The 18,343-nt window shown below is 42.9% G+C and overlaps 1 long non-coding RNA gene across 1 annotated transcript; it reads left to right on the plus strand.

Annotated features, from left to right (window-relative positions):
• The first annotated feature begins 2,573 nt into the window (after nt 1-2,573).
• On the plus strand, nt 2,574-6,406 carry LOC139074720 (uncharacterized). The gene is made up of 2 exons (XR_011524396.1): nt 2,574-2,697; nt 3,122-6,406. It is a non-coding gene; the product is annotated as an uncharacterized lncRNA (long non-coding RNA).
• Nucleotides 6,407-18,343: the final 11,937 nt, after the last annotated feature.

An 18,343-nucleotide genomic window follows, 5' to 3' on the forward strand; every position in this document is an offset into this window, starting at 1 on the left:
AGTAAAAGATTTCCTTCTACAGGCTCAAGAAGTTGCCATGGAACAAGAGAAACAGATATGGCAGTCAAAAGGTGGAATTTTTGACACCCCCTCACAGTTGTGGTTCGGGCCCAGTAAGAAACCCATAGTACCTATTGGAGCACAATTGCCACTGCTCCAGCATATACACCAAGTAACCCATTGGGCACCTGAAAAGATGATTTTATGGGGAAAAACCCACTCCATGGGTCACAAGGCCACTTTCCCCTTCCTAAGGGACCCTTTGAGGTATGGCAATTGGACTTTGTCCAAATGCCACCATCTCAAGGGTATAAATACATCTTGGTGATGATTTGCATGCTTTCACATTGGATTGAGGCCTTTCCTTGCAGAAGAGCAACGGCTTTAACAGTAGGTAAATTGCTATTAGAGAGAATAATTCCTGTTTGGGGAATTCCTCCTGAGTTACACAGTGACTGGGGAACTCAAATCTATTTGTAATGTTTGGCCAATATTGCAGCATTTCCACTGCGCTTACCATCCTCGATCCTCAGGACTGGTAAACTAATGGCACAACTAGAACTTAATTGGCAAGCTTTCAGAAGCATTTAATCTCTCACGGCCAAAAGCTCTTGTGTTAGTGCTCCTTAATCTTAGTTCTCTACTTTTTGTAAACATCGGCTGTCTCATTTTGAAATAATAATAAAACAGCCTATGCAATTAGATGAAGAAATATATGAACCAGCTTTCCTTAAGGGATATATTACATTGCTGTCACGGTCTTATTGAGGTACTTAAAGTAAAATGAAAGATTGGTAGCTGATTCTTCCACAGAGCTCCCAGAACTTAAGGATCTGGGACTGTAACCTGAAGAATTTATTTATTGAAAGAGACATCAAATAAGACTGTTTGCAGCCCTGTTGAAAAGGACCAAACCAGGAGGAGAAGAAGACGGCATCTGTTGTAGACAGCTGTCCCAAGACTCCGGACCAGGCCTGTATTCCTAACCTTGTATCTCCTCATTTAAACATTTGTTATGCTTAAACTGTATGCCTATTTTATAATTTGTTTGAAATGCTATCATACTTAAAGTGATTAATTTGGAACAGAGTGGTCTTGAAGGCCAGGCATTTATCGAGTGACTCCTAATGGAACTCAGTGGTTATGTGGAACAAATCTTTGGCCTTGGCTACTGCCTGGATGGCTAAAACACTGCACGCTGAGTTTCTTTTAAAAGCAGGGAAGGAGTCAGGCTGAGTTAAAACCTGTTGCCAACCTCCCTCTCTTTAAGGCCAGATGGGCTTGTTCGGTGTTACACTGGTATGGCTATATTTGCAGCTACATGTGCTTCTTCTTTGGGGCTAAAAGATGTCATTATTACATATGGAAGCTCTGGCTAAATTTACTCAAGAAGCCCTTAATGATAGTCAAGCAGGAATAGCCTTATTCAAATGCCGAAATGTCTGTAATGAGAGGGGCTGTCCTTCAAAACAGAATGGCTTTAGATATTCTTACTGCATCCCAAGGTGGTACATATACAATCATTCAGACTGGATGCTGTGCTTTTACACCTGATGAATCTTCCAATGTGTCATCTCTGCTGAAGCACATGAAGAAGCAAGTGGATGCCTTATGCGATCTGACACCCAGTCTTGAATTGTTTGGTTAGCTCCCTTCCCCTATCAGTTCCCTTTTCCGATCCAGATTAGAAATCCTATTTCTACTACTTCTTGGAATTCTTGTACTAGTCATAATATTCAAACTAATTGTTGTTTTCTTTACTCAGTGTTGTAAGAGTAGCATACAAACTAGAGTAATGATTGCTCGACGGCTTGAGATGGTTGATCTGTCTTATAACCCTGGACAAATTTCCTTTTCTGATAGGGACTATGGCTAAGAATTCATTTCAGACCAATCCTTTTAAAAATGCTGAGTTATTATTGTTACTGTGCTTGTTCTATAATCATATACAATGTAAATGTGAAGTGTCGTAGAAAAGCACATATACAGTGTGCAACAACCTAAAATTAATTGGAAATTACATGACACGTGAAATGCTTCCTCTGTTAGTATATATAACTTATGCTTGTCCACTATTTCCCCCAACATGGACAACTAGGCAAATAAATGAGATATAACCCTAGCACTGAGGGACGTGATGGACCCAGGGCAGGCAGCAACCACCCTGGTGCCGAGGGACAATATTTTGATCATCAATGCTTTCTATCAAAAGATTAGAGATCAAAGGGGAAAATGGCAAATAAAAATGGCAAGTAATAGGATATATTGGAGTATATGAGGAAGCCATTTTGTGTAAACCTAATTCGGCCTGACCTTGTTTTTCCAAAAGGGCCTGACCAAGGCCATTGAGCATGCATTGTATATCTGCTTTAGAGATTCCATGTGGCAAGAGCGAAGGCCCTTGAGATAAAGGTGCAACTTCCCTCCCCCCCCCAACGTTGGCATCTCCTTAAAGACCAAGTATCTTTCTTTAGGCTGGGAACCGATTGCAGCGCTCATTTGTGACTGCCCAGCCCAAGGCACGTTTGTTATCTTACCAAAGCTTTGACTGGAATGTCATATTTGAGAGAAACATACAGACTCAGATATGACAACACTGCCCTTGAGGCATAATGTTGACTTTCTGAAAATAAAGCCACTTGGAAATATGGGCCTGGTACCTTGCTTTACAGAGAGACATTCCAGCAATCTTACCTGGTAAGTAAGGAAGCTTGCTTATCCGGCAGGTGCAATAAACCTCGAAATATTCCGGGGAATCTCAAGGTAGGAGAGAAATTCACCCAAATCTAAGGTATTGCAGGCAAGGCCTGATGGCACAAATCCTTGGCGTGGCTTTCCTGGCCTCGAGAAGTCTTTAAGGTTCAATCTGAGATTCCTCATTAAAAAATTCCAGCAAAGCAGATTTAAGAGCCTATATGATCAATTGCTATTCTTGCTGCACTTATGAAAATAATTGGGCCAAGTTTCTTGAAAATAAACTTATATTGCAAACCAATTAGTCTTAATTTGGCTATCTTTGGTAAAAATGAGGGTCATTTTAGAGAGAAGAGTTATGTTTCAGTGTAAAACTATAATGCACATTTGTAGATATTAGATCCTAGTTCTGTTAATTGTCTTTGAGGCTTTTTCTACCTGTGAGCTGGACTGCATCCTGAATTCTTCTACTGAAATACCTGGTTACAAATCTCCAAACGAATGTTTTCAATTTTTTTTTACCTCATTTTCATTTGGAATCATTGAGAATTGACCTGCTCTTTTTCCTGAAACCTTGCAAATGGAAGCTCAACGACTTGATAGAAACTTAAGAGAGATTCCTGTCTGTTGCTGTGTAAGCTGTAAGCCACTCAGAAAGATACCTGAATGCCCGATGACATCATCAGAGACCTTTCAAGCTGCAAAAGATGCTTTGACTGTGACATCTAGAAGCCTTCCTGACTGCCTGTTCCCTGGACTCAGGAAGTAGTTTATAATTTGCTCCAACCATTAACCTTGTTACCTTGCTTCCAGCATCACAAGAGGAGAAGACCACGACTGCATTCTATTGTTTAATTTGGTTTACAAATGGGTCTTACTTAAACGATAAGTGAGGATGTTATCAAGCTGGATATGCTGTCCAGCCTCAAGAATGCCTGCTACTTTCTGTTAACTCTGTTAACCCAGTAAAAAGATTTCTTTCTACAGGCTTAAGAAATCACCACGGAAGAAGAAAAGTAATATATATATATATATAGGTTGCAACAAAAGAGAAAAACAATACTTTTGGAAACTTTCTCCCAGTGGCTCATATAGCCTCTGCTTGTTGTGCTATATGCCCTAAGCATAATCCAGAGAAGCCACTTCACGAGTCACAAGGCCACTTTCCCTTCCTAAGGGACCTTTTGAGGTATGACAATTGGACTTTGTACAAATGCCACCCTCTCAAGGATAAATATGTCTTGTAATGATCTGTATGTTCTCACATTGTTTTGAGGTTTCTCCTTACAGAAGAGCGATGGCTTTAGGTAAATTATTATTGAAAAGAATAAATTCCTGTTTGAGGAATTCCTCCTGAGTTATACAGTGACTGGGAACTCAAATCTATTTGTAATGTTTGGCCAATATTGCAGCATTTCCACTGCGCTTACCATCCTCGATCCTCAGGACCGGTAAAAAGAACTAATGGCACAACCAGAACTTAGTTGGCAAGCTTTCAGAAGCATTTAATCTCTCACGGCCGAAAGCTCTTGTGTTAGTGCTCCTTAATCTTAGATCTATACTTTTTGTAAACATCAGCTGTCTCCTTTTGAAATAATGAAACAGCCTATGCAATGGGATGAAGAAATATATGAACCAGCTTTGCTTAAGGGATGTATTACATTGTTGTCGTGGTCGTATTGATGTGCTGAAAAGAAATGAAAGATTGGTAGCTGATTCTTTCACAGAGAATTCCCAGAACTTAAGGATCTTGGACTATAACCTGGAGAATTTGTTTATTGAAAAAGACATCAAACATAAGACTCTATACAGCCCTGTTGGAAAGGACCAAACCAGGAAGAGAAGAAGATGGCATCTATTGTAGACAGCTGTCCCAAGACTCCGGACCAGGCCTGTATTCTCAACCTTATATCTCCTCATTTAAACGTTTGTTATGCTTAAACTGTATACCTATTTTATAATTTGTTTGGAATATTATTATACTTAAAGAAAGTGATTAATTTGGAACAGAGTGGTCTTGAAGGCCAGGCATTTATCGAGTGACACCTAATGGAACTCAGTGGTTATGTGGAACAAATCTTTCGCCTTGGCTACTGCCTGGATGGCTAAGACACTGCACCCTGAGTTTCCTTTAAAAGCAGGGAAGGAGTCAGGCTGAGTTAAAACCTGATGTCAATCTGCCTCTGTTAAGGCCAGATGGGCTTGTTCATTGTTACACTGGTATGGCTATATTTTCAGCTATATGTGCTTCTTCTTTGCAGTTAAAATGTGTCATTATTACATATGGAAGCTCTGACTAAATTTACTCAAGAAGCCCTTAATGATAGTCAAGCAGGAATAACCTTATTCAAATACCGAAATGTCTGTAACGAGAAGGGCTGTCCTTCAAAACAGAATGGCTTTAGATATTCTTACTGCATCCCAAGGTGGTACATATACAGTCATTCAGACTGAATGCTGTGCTTTTATACGTGATGAATCTTCCAATGCGTCATCTCTGTTAAAGCACATGAAGAAGCAGGTGGATGCCTTATGCGATCCTACACCCAGTTTTGATTTGTTTGGTTGGCTCCCTTTTCAGTATCAGTTCCCTTTTTCGATCCGGATTGGAATTCCTATTTCTATTACTTATTGGAATCCTTGTACTGGTCATAATATTCAAACTAATTGTTGTTTTCTTTACTCAGTGTTGTAAGAGTAGCATACAAACTAAAGTAATGATTGCTCTATGGCTTGAGATGGTCGATCCGTCTTATAACCCTGGACAAATTTCCTTTTCTGATAGGGACTATGACTAAGAATTCATTTCAGACCAATCCTTTCAAATATGTTTAATTATTATTGTTACTGTACTTGCTCTATGATCATATGCAATGTAAATGTGAAGTGTCATAGAAAAGCACATATACAATGTTTGTGCAACAACCTAAAATTAATTGGAAATTACATGACATATGAAATGCTTCCTCTGTTAATATATATAACTCCATGCTTGTCCACTATTTCCCCCCAACGTGGATGACTAGGCAAATAATGAGATAAAAGCCTAGCACCGAGGGACATGATGGACCCAGGGCAGGCAGCAACCACCCTGGTGCCGAGGGACAATATTTTGATCATTAATGCTTTCTATCAAAAGATTAGAGATCAAAAGGGGAAAATGACAAATAAAAATGGCAAGCAATAGGATATATTGGAGTATATGAGGAAGCCATTTGGTATAAACCTAATTCGGCCTGACTTTGTTTTTTCCAAAAGGGCCTGACTGTGGTTGTCGAGCACCCATTGTATAGCTGCTTTAGATATTTCCTATGGCAAGAACAAAGGCCCTTGAGATAAAGGTGCAACTTCCCCCCACATTGGCATTCCCTTAGAGATAAGCATCTTTCCTCAGTCTAGGAACTGATTGCTGCACTCACCTTTGACCACCCAGCTCACCTGTGACCACTCAGCTGGAGACAACAGACTTGCCACCCTGCTGTGTTCACCGAGACAGCAGACCTACCTGCTGTTTCATCAATCGCTGTGCCGACAGAGCAGTCTCGCGACTATTGTAAAAGGGACATTTCAATCCTATATGAAACATCCTCTCTGGGGGTATATAACCACTCTGTGCACCCCACTTCTTTGGTGCCCCTTCTACCTTCGGGAAGAAAGGCCCCGGGTCATGGTCCTCAGATTTCAGCTCAGAATAAACTCACTCAAATTTTCATTTGTAGATTGGTTATGGATTATTTTCGTCAACACAGCCTTCTGATTTCCAGCAGTGACTCCTGTCACCCAAGTTTATAATTTCATTTCTCTTCTCTTCCTTTCCTTCTTTCCCTCCCACTGAATGAGAACAGGGTGCACGGAGCCAACAAGGTTGCTGGTGGAGAGATGGCAAAGAGTGGAGTGGGGTTAGAGGGGCCTTGAGTGCTGGGTGCAGCTGGCAGTGGGAGCTCCCAGAGGCTCTGAGCAGGACGGCGAAGTGCCAAATGTAGCCATTTGGGAAGATGAACTTGCCTGTATTGACTTCCTAGGGGTGCTGTGACAAAGTGGGTGGCCTAAAACACAGAGATGTATTCTCTCATAGTGCTGGAGACTAGAAGTCCAAAATCAAGGCCATGCTTCCACTGAAGGCCCTAGGAAGGAATCCTTCTTTCCCCTTCCCAGCTTCTGGTGGCTTCTGGCAATCTTTGGCATCCCTTGGCTTGTAGACACATAGCTCCAATGTCTGCCTCTGTCCTCACATGGCTGTCTTCTCCCTGCACATGTCTGTGACCCTGTGTCTTCATGTGGCCTTATAAGGACACTAGTGGTTGGATTTAGGACGCCCCCTAATCCAGTATGACTTCATCTTAACTGGACTGCATCTGTAAAGATGCTATTTCCAAATAAAGTCACATTCACAGGCATCAGTCAGGACTTCAGCCTATCTTTTTGGGGGGACACCACTCAACCCACAACACTGATCAAAGGGTACAGGGTGGCTTGGAAGATCCTGGAGATGACTGAAGCTGGGCCAGGAGGCTGCTGCACTGACAGGGTGGGCCCCTGGGGAGAGGCTGATTGCTCCCCAAGCCACACTCCATGTCACAGCCCAGGTGGCACGTCCTCTGCTGGGTTGGGCCACCCTGCAGCTTCGACTTTCCTTATCACCCTGATCTGCTTCTTCCTGGGTGAGGCCTGGCTCTGCCAAGGGTACAGGGCATACGTCCCTGCCTGGGGCAAGGGGCAGGGCTGAGGTTCATAGGGGAGAGCATCTCTCCTGTGCCGGTAAAACATCCCCTGAAATCTCCCTTTAGGACGCTGAGTGGAGGGGGTCTGGTCCTGGCAAGGGGAACTACGGGTGGAGGTTGGCCTCATGCAGCCCCAGGAGGGGGTCCTTTCTGCTCTCCTCTCCCCAGGGAGAGCCCAGGCTGCAGATGGGGCCGGGCGGGGGTCTTGTGTGTCCTGCCTTCAGGGCCTGGCCCAGCCTGATGGGAGAGGGGTCTCACCTGCTCTTGTCCCGGTTCCTGGTCTCTCTCCAGAGTTCCCAACCACCCTGGGAGGATTTGGAATACTACCACAGGCCAACGCCACCCCCATCCACAAGAGAGTCTGATTAAAGAGGGACTCAGGACGCCCTGGGAGCACCAGGGCCCCAGACTCATGCCTAGGCTCCTGGAGTAAGCGCACCTGCGTGGGCTCAGCTGAACCAGATGAGAGCCCCTGCCTGGGCCTGGGCCTGATCCCAGGTGTCTGTCAGCCACTCATCCACACATTGGTCAGAACAGTGGAGCCAAGACAAGAGTCAGGAGATCTGGGTTCTGTGCTGGCTTTGTCATAGATTCTCTGTGTGTCCTTACTCAAGTAACTTCCCCTCTCTGGGCCTCATGATCTTGAGGACAGTGCGAGGTTGGATGCAGTATCTTTCCAGTAGGAATGGCCCTCTGATGGGGGAATCCCAGGCAGTGTGTGATGGGCAGATGGAAGGCAAGGTTCAGGCCCAGAGGACTTTCCTGTTGCCCTGCTCTTCAAGGGCCACAAGTGGCTACATCTGCTCCTGAACATTTCACTCATTTCCAGAAACTTCCTGCCAGCTGTCTGGTCATCTCACACAGTGCCAGCAGCACATCGTGTGGGGGGAAGGGCAAGCAGGTGGTGGGAGATGAAATTGGGGATGTAGGGGTGGGGGATCAGGATTGGGCCCCCCCAAATCTGTCTCTTTGGCTTGATTATTTTTTTAAATTTTTTTATATTTTTTTGAGGAATATTAGCCCTGAGCTAACTGCTGCCAATCCTCCTCTTTTTGCTGAGGAAGACTGGCCCTGAGCTAACATCCATGCCCATCTTCCTCTACTTTATATGTGGGACGCCTACCACAGCATGGCATGCCAAGTGGTGCCGTGTCCACACCCGGGATCCGAACTGGCGAACCCTGGGCTGCTGAAGCAGAACGTGTGAACTTAACCGATGTGCCACTGGGCTGGCCCCTGGCTTGATTATTTTTAAGGACAAAAGACTGAAAGAAACTTTGACCTTCCCCCTAACTACCTAAAAGAATTTAAGATAGAAGGCCTGTCCCTGGAAGGAGTTATCACCATAGACAACTCTGGGTAGAATAGACTGGGAAGATCCTTGCTGAGTCCATTTTTATCAAAGTTCTCTTTCGGGTCTCATTGCCTATAGATGGCTCAGCAAATGCTTGTTTAGCAAACATTTGCTTTTCCATCTCTATGTAAATCGCCTTTCTCCCGTTTGAAGTCCCAAACAACTACCCCCAACATCCTCCTTTGTCTTTAGCTGAAGATGGTATTTAAGCTGGCAGCTCAGCCATTTTGTTGAGTTACTCAGTTTTCCTGGGTTTCTCCCACGTATACATATTATAAAGCTTTCTTTGATTTTCTCCTGTTATTCTGTCTCATGTCAATTTAGTTCTTAGACCAGCCAGAAGGACCTAGAGGGCAGAGGAATCGTTCTTCCTTCCTTATAATTTGGCAACGAGAATGCGATAAAACTTCGCTGGGTGGATGCTGCTTGCTCCTGGACTACTGCAGCTGAAAGATCTGGGACCCCGACAAGAGCCGGTAGGAGGTAAATGTTCTTATCACGTCAGTCTCTTGGATCTCTGCCTGCAGGGTCCAGTGGAAGCAAGAGTCATGAGTTTCCTCTTTTTGCTTGAGGAATATTGTCCCTGAGCTAACATCTGTCGACAAAAATAATCCATAACCAATCTATAAATGAAAATTTTGGAGAGTTTATTCTGAGCTAAAATATGAGGTCCATGGCCTGGGACCTTTTTTCCCAAAGGAAGAAAGGGCACCAAAGAAGTGGGGTGTACAGAGTGGTTATATACCCCCAAAGAGGATGTTTCACATATGATTGAAATGTCCCTTTTATAGTAGTCACAAGACTGCTCTGTGGGCACAGTGATTGATGGACACAGCAGGTAGTGGGTCTGCTGTCTCGGCAGGTGCAGCAGGAAGCAGGTCTGTTGTCTTGAGCTAGGTGGTCACAGGTGAGCTGGGTGGTCAAAGGTGAGCACAGCAATCAGTTCCTAGTCTAAAGAAAGATGCTTATCCCTAAGGAAATGCCAATGTGGGGGAAGTTGCACCTTAATCGTAAGGGCATTTGCTCTTGCCATAGTAAATGTTTAAAGCAGATATACAATGCATGTTTGATGGCCATGTCAGGCCCTTTTGGAAAAACAAAGTCAGGCTGAATTAGGTTTACACCAAATGGCTTCCTCATATACTCCAATATATACTACTGCTTTCCATTTCTGTTTGTCACATCTGTGCCAATCTTCCTCTGTTTTGTATGTGGGATACCACCACAGCATGGCTTGATGAGCAGTGTGTAGGTCTGTGCCTGGGGTCTGAACCTGTGAACCCTGGGCACCCAAAGTGGAGCATGTGAACCCAACCACTAAACCACCGGGCTGGCCCTTGTGAGTTTCCTTTTCTAAATGTAGGTTTGCAAGAGAAAATATTGGTGAAGCTAGCTTCTCAGACTCAGTGACTCTGGGAAATTTGGTTTGAGTACTCATTGATTTATTGATCCTTTGCCTCCCAGAGATGGTCACTATTTTTCCTTGTCTTTGTCTTTTCTGTCACTCGTCATACAAAGGAAAAATTATTGGGCAAGATGCAGGCATCTCTATAATCCTGTTGTCCTGGAATATGTGCATAAGGTGAAAGCTGTCACCAAGGGCCATGCTGGAAGCCAAAGAGGCCAGAAATTTAGCAGGCATGGGTCGAGCAGTTAAGAACCATTAGGGTGCTCACCACCCCAAGAAGACTCCCTTGATAGAATAAGTTGATCACAGAACAGGGTAAAATGGCACAGATCCCCCACCAACCTCAAGAAAATGTCCCTGCAACGGGATACTCTGTAAAACACACACAATTCCCAACTCCATGGCCCCTCCCTCCTAGGTATTATTCTGGCTCCAAGAGACCCAAGGCTTAGCCAAAGCTGTTAATGTGCTTATCAGATGAGGTTTTTTTCTTTCCTCTTGTTCTATGTCTTGAGAGCTTGGCTTTGTGACCTTTCTGGTCTCCACCATCTGGAGGATGCATTTTGGCAGCCAGTCGAATAGACTGGGGCTCCAAGATGAAGTCTCTTTGTCTGGCTGTATCAGCTCTCAGATGGGTTTGTCACAAGGGGACTCAATTTCTTTTGTAAGGGGCCTTTGTTGTCTCAACCTTTGCTGCTTGCTAGCGCAGCACTGCATGTGCAATGAAGGGCTTTGCTTTCTTAGACTATTTTTGGGGGTGGACTTTGTGGATCTTGTGAGGGCTGCTTCTTTTGCACTCTCTTTTGGGGACATCTCTTGTGTCCATGGTTAAGTCATACAAGGCTTATTGGTTTTTGTTTGTTGGTTTGTTTGGGTTTTTTGGTGAGGAAGATTGGTCTTAAGCCAATATCTCTTGCCAATCTTCCTCTTCTTGCTTGAGGAAGATCGTCACTGAGTTAACACCTGTGCCAATCTTCCTCTATTTTGTATGTGGGGCACTGCCACATCATGGTTTGATGAGCAGTGCTTGGTCTGTGCCAGGAATCTGAACCCTCAAACCCTGGGCCACCGAAGCAGAGCTTAAGTACTTAACCACTACACCACCAGGCCAGCCCAGGCTTATTGGTTCGAGTTGCTATTAAGATCCTACTCGTGAATGGCCAGATGATGGATCATTTAAATTGGAGAAACTTCTAAATTGGAAACATTTTTAGAGAGTTCTTATCATAATTGTTTTATTGGCACCCATGAAATGCCCAAATTAAAAAGGAAATACAAAGAAATAATGACTAGCCTTAATTAAATTTGGGGTCTCAGCTTCCTCTCATGGTATTATAGATGCTAATAAAGGCCCCACCCCCTATAAGGTAAGTTGGCCCAGGGTTAAATTGTACACTTAGAAAGAGGGCCTTTGTTAAACACTTTGTGCAGACTTTTAGAGGTGTGGTGCATTATCCTAGTTTTAAAACAATAGCTGTGGAGTCTGTGTATGTGTGTCTATATGTATGTTATATATGTGTGATATTTTGCCTCTGGATGGAATAATTTCTAAGAGAACTCTGTTTAATTGGCTTAAAGTAAGTGCTCACATAAATTATTTCTAAATGTAATAGAAACTAACCTGAATGTCTTTCAAGTTAACATGATATGAAATAATCTTTGGTAAACAAAAGCTTAAGTTTGTTGGTTTGATTCAAATAGACATGTAGATTGAAATGGACTCCTCAGAGTTATCAGCATTGGATATGATGCAGACACGGAGCCTGGGTTTACTAGCCAAATAAGCTCATGTTATCCTGTTAAAAATCTGTCAGCAAAATAATAACTTAAAATGATAAGCTAATTTTGTCTAATGTCTCATGAAGTTTTTGTGGGTAATATAAACATAATTGTTGGGAGCAAATGATTTAGATTTAAATGAGATAAGAATTGTAGATAAACTTTTAGCAACAAGTATATTTTATGGCATGTGTATTTAAAATACCTTCCAAAATCTCTTTGGTAATTTGAAACTTTGAAGTTTTGCTACATTAAATTAAATGATGGAAAATTAAATATTTAGGTCATTTCCAAATAAGATAAAATATTAGATGTTAATTATTAAATATAAGTTTATCTACTTTGGCTTATTGCAGAGAAACTAAAGTATGTTTGGGTCCATTAGTAAACAGGTCTTGTGTTTTATTAAAGGATTGTACTAGGAAGTAGCGTGTTTCTAGAAATTATAAAAAGTATTTGTAAACTTGCCAAGCCACAAAATACTGATGTAAAAGACAGTTTATAATTGCTTACTTCTTCATTTTCACTAAAAAAAGGTCTGCAAGGGTTAAGAATTCTAATTAATATGTGAATAAAGCTACCAAAATTTAATAGGAAAACGTCTTAGTATTCAAGAAAACTAAGATGTATGTTTTTGGTTTAAAAAAAGGTATAAAAAACGGAGACTTTTTGTTTGTTAAAAGGTTTGTAAAATAAAAACTAAGAGCTTCGTGCATGGTCGAGTTTGCTAAGATTAAAATGAATTTAATTAAGTAAATGAATTTTAAGGTCAAAAGTAAGCTGGTGCAAAATTAGAATTTGGTTCTCTCTCTTAAAAGGATAATCTTCTTGAATTTTTAGTCTGCTCTTGATAGAGAGATTATGGATTGTTTTCCTTTTGAGTAGTCTACCAGAAGTGTAGGGATTTTACGTTTTATCAAAATAAATTTCCTATGCTGTTTTTACCAGGACTTTAATCCCATGTGCTAACATTTTTCTTACAGCTATTTAATTCTCTGCATTCACCTGAAAATCTTTGTCACCAAGGTTAAATGGATAACAAAGCATTGTTTTATAGGGACCTATGATATTGTGTGGGTAAATGTTATTAATTTTATTGTTTTAAAAATTATATAACATTCCTAAAATTCTGATTTATCCTGATTGTCAGTCATAATTCTACTTATTGTCTTAAAGTGTTATATGTCACAAAAATAACCAAATTTCTCTGTCAATTGCCATTTTTAACTCTTTTGTCATTTTGAGACAGTTTTGTTTTACTCTGCTTTTGCAGATATGTTTCATCTTCAGAAAGGTTCACGGAAAGGGCTCTGACACTTACCCTAGAATACAGATTTCTGACAAACCTTCAGGTCATAAAACTAAACTGGGTAAGAAGTTACAGAACTCTAATGGAGAAACTGATGAATTCAAGAAACTGTTAATAAAAGATCAAGATCGGGGGCTGGCCCCGTGGCCGAGTGGTTAAGTTCGCGCGCTCCGCTGCAGGTGGCCCAGTGTTTCGTCGGTTCAAATCCTGGGCGCGGACATGGCACTGCTCGTCAGACCACGCTGAGGCAGCGTCCCACATGCCACAACTAGAGGAACCCACAACGAAGAATACACAACTATGTACCGGGGGGCTTTGGGGAGAAAAAGGAAAAAATAAAATCTTTAAAAAAAAAAAAAAGATCAAGATCAAGAGTTGATTTCATGGGACTGAATGAACTGATGAGGACAATTATAATTTTTATGAATTTTCATTTGAAATATTGCTGATTTTTTAATGTTTTGTTTTTTCAGATTTAAGGAAAAGTTTTTCTCTTTTCTCTTAAGCTAACTATGACTTAGAGCAATTTCATAAATTATACCTTTGTAAGCAGAATTGAAACATTTATCTTTTTCTCCCTACCTGATCCCTCCAGAATTTGCAAACTTTTAGTAAGTGAGTATCTTATTTTCATGGCAATACACTTATTTGCCATGAGCTTATAAGTTCAATAAGAATCTATTCTTCTTACAACAGGACACAGTTAGAAATGTTGGTTATATTACTAAAGCTTTGAGTGGAATGTCATATTTCAGAAAAACATGCATAGACTTAGATCTGACCAGACAGCTAAGGGACAAAGATTGACTTTATGAAACAAATAAAGGCACTCGGAAATATTGACCTAGTATCTTGCTTACAGGGTTCCCAGCCACCTTACCAGGTGAGTAAAGAAGGTCGCTTCCTTGGCAGATGCAAAGAATCTCAGGATATTTTGGGAATCTCAAGAAGAGAGGAATTCATCCAAGTCAATAGGTATTGCAGGCAGAGTCTGATGACAAGTCTTTGGCTTTGTTTTCCTGGCCTCGAGAGGCCTTCAATCTGAGATTCCTTATAAAAAGTTCCAGCAAAACAGATTTGAAAGAGCCTATATGATCAATTGCTATTCTTGCTGTACTTATGTAAATAACTGGGCTAAGTTTATTGAAACTGGACTTATTTTACATGCCAATTAGTCTTAATTTGGTGATCCTTTGGTAAAAATGATGATGAGTTTAGAGAGAGAAATTATGTTTCAGTAGAAACTATAGTGTTCATTTGTAGACATTAGATTCTAGTTCTATTAATTGTCTTTGAGGTTTTTGTTTTCTATGTGTAAACTAGACTGGATCCTGAATTCTTGTAGTCTCCTGACATATCTAGCTACAAGTCTCCAAACTAACATTTGCAATTTTTCCATCATTTTCATTTGAAATCATTAAGAACTGAAATCACGCTTGTTCCTGAAGCCCTGCAAACTGAAGCTGGACAACTTGATATAAACTTAAGAGAGATCACCACAATAGCAGCCAATTGATATGTAAACTACTCAAAAGACACATGAACACACAATGACATCATCAGAGACATTTTAAACTGCAAAAGATGCTTTGACCCTGACATCTAGAAATCTTGCCTGGTTGTCTCCTGGGTTGTCTCCTAGTTTATAATTTGCTCCAACCATTAACCTTGTTTTTCTTTTTGTTTCCATAGAAATGTTTCTTATTAAATACCTAGTTGCTTGCTTACATGATATAGGCCTAACTATGGGAGCCTACCTACATCACTGTTTGAAATGAATTTAAGTGGACTGATCTATTATCAGGACTAAGAGATGTGTTTAATGAGATGGTACAATCTACCAACCCAGCTTCTGGACTGTGAAACTTCTTCAAGCTTCAAAGGCGGGAGGATCAGAATTAGCTATGCGAAAATGTGTCTCTTTGGCTTGATTATTTTTAAGGGCAAAAGACTCTGAAAGAAACTTTGACCTTTCCTCAACTCCCTAAAAGAATTTAAGGTAGAAGGCCTGTCCCTGGAAGGAGTTATCACCATAGATAACTTTGGGTAGAATAGACTGGGAGGATCCTTGCTGAGCCCATTTTTATCAGAGTTCTCTTTCAGATCTTGTTGTCTACAGATGGCTCAGGAAACATTTGTTTATCAAACGCTTGCTTTTCCATCTCCATATAAATTGCCTTCATCTCCTTTGAAGTCCCAAACCACTACCCCCAATATCCTCCTTTGTCTTTAGCTGAAGATGGTATTTAAGGTGGTGGCTTTGGCCATTTTGGTGAGTTACTCAGTGTTCCTGTGTCTCTTCCATGTATACATGCTATTAAACTTTGATTTTCTCCTGTTATTTCTCCTGTTATTCTGTCTCATGTCAATTTAATTCCTAGACAAGCCAGAAAGACCTAGAAGGTAGAGGAATAATTCTTCCTCCCCTACAGCATCTACCTGTTTGAACTTGAAGTGTGGGTGAGGGCCCAGACTTGTGAGTTCAAAATGTCATGTGTTTATATGTGCCTGTGTAGGGTGTGGGTGTGTATGTGTGCACACAAACAGACCCTGCAGGGTTCCAACTGCCCTGGGCACTGGGAAGCCCTGAGCTATCCTAGAGCCACTTCACTGGGCAGCCCACCTGGCCCTTGGTGCCTGGGGGGCTGTAGCTAGGCCCCCAGGAGGAGGAGCTCCATTAAGGAGAAAGCCTTGGAAGGTTCTGGCCATAGCTCAAGAGCAGGGTTGGCAGGCAAGCCTTTGGAGACCTTTCTTGGGGAGGGGCTCTAGGCTCAAAACAGAACCATGGAGCAAGGTCTCAGGCATCCTGTGATCTGGAGATGATATGGAGGGCCCTTAGGAGCCAAGCTGCAGGTCCAAGTCGGGGTGCTGCTCTTGCAGCTGGCAGTTGTCCAGGCATGCACCAGCATATCAGAGCTCGGGAAACATCTTGGGATAGAGGCCAGAGGAGATGCCTCTGTGGGCCTCAGGAGCCCAAGGGTCCAGAACCCAACTCTGAAGCTAGCTCTCCTCTTCCACACACTCCATGATTCGGGGAACCTCATCCTATAGGATTGTCCTGCCTCCAACCCTACTCTGGGCCCTCGTCCACTCACTGAGAGCAGCAGGCACCTTCAGGCAGGACAGGAGACTGGACTTAAGTGGGAAAGCTGTGTGCACACTCTCAGCTTGGCCACATGCTTGGTGTGACCCCACAAAGTCGCCTTGTGCTCTGAGCTCCATTTCTAGAGTGCACTGCCAGGGCCTCTGGCCTGGCTCTCAGCACTTCCAGCTTGGGCTACTGCAACCATCTCTTTCCTACCGGCCCTCCCAGCCTCCATGCTCACATTTTCCACCCCGCTACTCACCCTATCTTCCTGTCTTTGCTCACGCTGTCACTCTCTGCCCTCCTTGCCCTGTCCTTGCATGATTAACTCTCCTCCTCCTGAAGTCCCTTCTCTGACCCTCCCAGGTGGTCTCCTCTCTCCCTCTCACTCCACATAGCATGTCTCCCTGAATGAACTATGAGTGCATCCAAGACAGGGCCACTTCTTTCCATCTTCACATCCCTAGAGCCTTGCACTGGCTCACAAAGTGTTTGTTAAATGAGAGAGGGAATGAGTGAACAGGTATGTGAAGGAACAAAGCCCCACAGGGTTGAGTTTACTGGCAGTCATTGTCTTGTGTTGTGGTTATTGATGAGAATCAAGGCTGTCCCAGGGAGAGAAGCCCAAGGCGTCCTGGCCTACATACTGATCTATAGTATCCTCTGGGAAGCATAGGCCATCCTGACCTGATCCAACCTGATTCATATCCAAAGTTATAGGACAACCTGATAACCACACCCCACCTGCACTAATACCATTTTAATGGTTTTTCACATGATCTTTCCCTTGTCTTGTAAAGAAATAACTCACATACCTATGCCTTATAAATTTAGCCCTGCCCTCAACCCATTGCAGTTCACTGCCCATGGGTCCTGTCCCCATGCTACTCCATGCAATTCTCTGAATAAAGGAGCACTACCTCCAGACCTTGAGAGTCCAAGAAACCTTTCTTTCAACTCCTTGGCTCACTAAGTCTGCATCAGTTATCTGCAAATCTGACTTCCTCACAGGATGTGTGTCCCTGGGAGGACAGGTGTGTTCCACGGAGGACAGGAGGGGACCTTTTTCCTCCTGTACCTCCAAGGCTGGGGAGCACAGCCTGCCCCAGGGAAGGTTTGTAGACGCTGCCATGGTACCACTCGGCTTCTCTGCTGCCCCCTGCTGATGAAGCAGGGAAACTGGACAAAGTCTGGAAGCTTCTTTGGCTGCAGTAGGTCCTGTCTTGCCTGGGGATAGGAGCAAAGTTTCTGGCATGCAGGACATGACTTTCCTTTATGCTGAATGTGCCATACTCTTCATTCTCCTGACAACTGCCAGAGGACATGGTTAGTGCCTCCCTCTGCCCCTTCACCAAAGCCCCTCTCTCTCCGCTGAAGGGTTTGTGTTTGGTGTCAGACTGATCCCCAGCTTTCCAAGTCTCTTAACTGGGCTGGGGCCTCCTCTTGATACCTGCTCAACACAAGGTTGACATAAGGGAAGCCATACTGTAGAAAAGAAACCATACTGTACCTTTGAATGACTTCTGATTAACTAACCCAGGCTCACCAGCCCCTTTGAATCTTTGCTTTAATTTGCCCAGATAAGTAAGGGTCTGTCTTTGAGGGATTTACAGGCTCTTGTGGGTTTTATGGTCTCTTCCAGCTGCTATAAGTTGCTAACTTTGTTCTTTTGAGTTCTTTAGGAATGTGATGACCCGGGGCAGAGTCTGTGCTGACAGCCATCATCAATGACAACTGAAAGATCAGGGCATAGGGCATCCCAGGGTCCCTGATGCATATCCAGTAAAACAAAAGACTAACAGGAACTAAGACCAGATGTCTTTCCCCACTGGCAGATCAGATGGAGGTCCCACTCGGACCAGCCACCTCCCTCACTTGGAGACCAGCCCCATGTATAACTGGCCTGTAAGTCTTTGTTCTATAAGATGGTTCTTTCAGACATAAGTCGGCCATCTTCCCTCTTGCTAGCAAGCTGTAATAAAAAACCCTTTCT

Source organism: Equus przewalskii, chromosome 12, assembly GCF_037783145.1.
Source record: "Equus przewalskii isolate Varuska chromosome 12, EquPr2, whole genome shotgun sequence".
In the NCBI taxonomy this organism is placed as follows: Eukaryota; Metazoa; Chordata; class Mammalia; order Perissodactyla; family Equidae; genus Equus; species Equus przewalskii.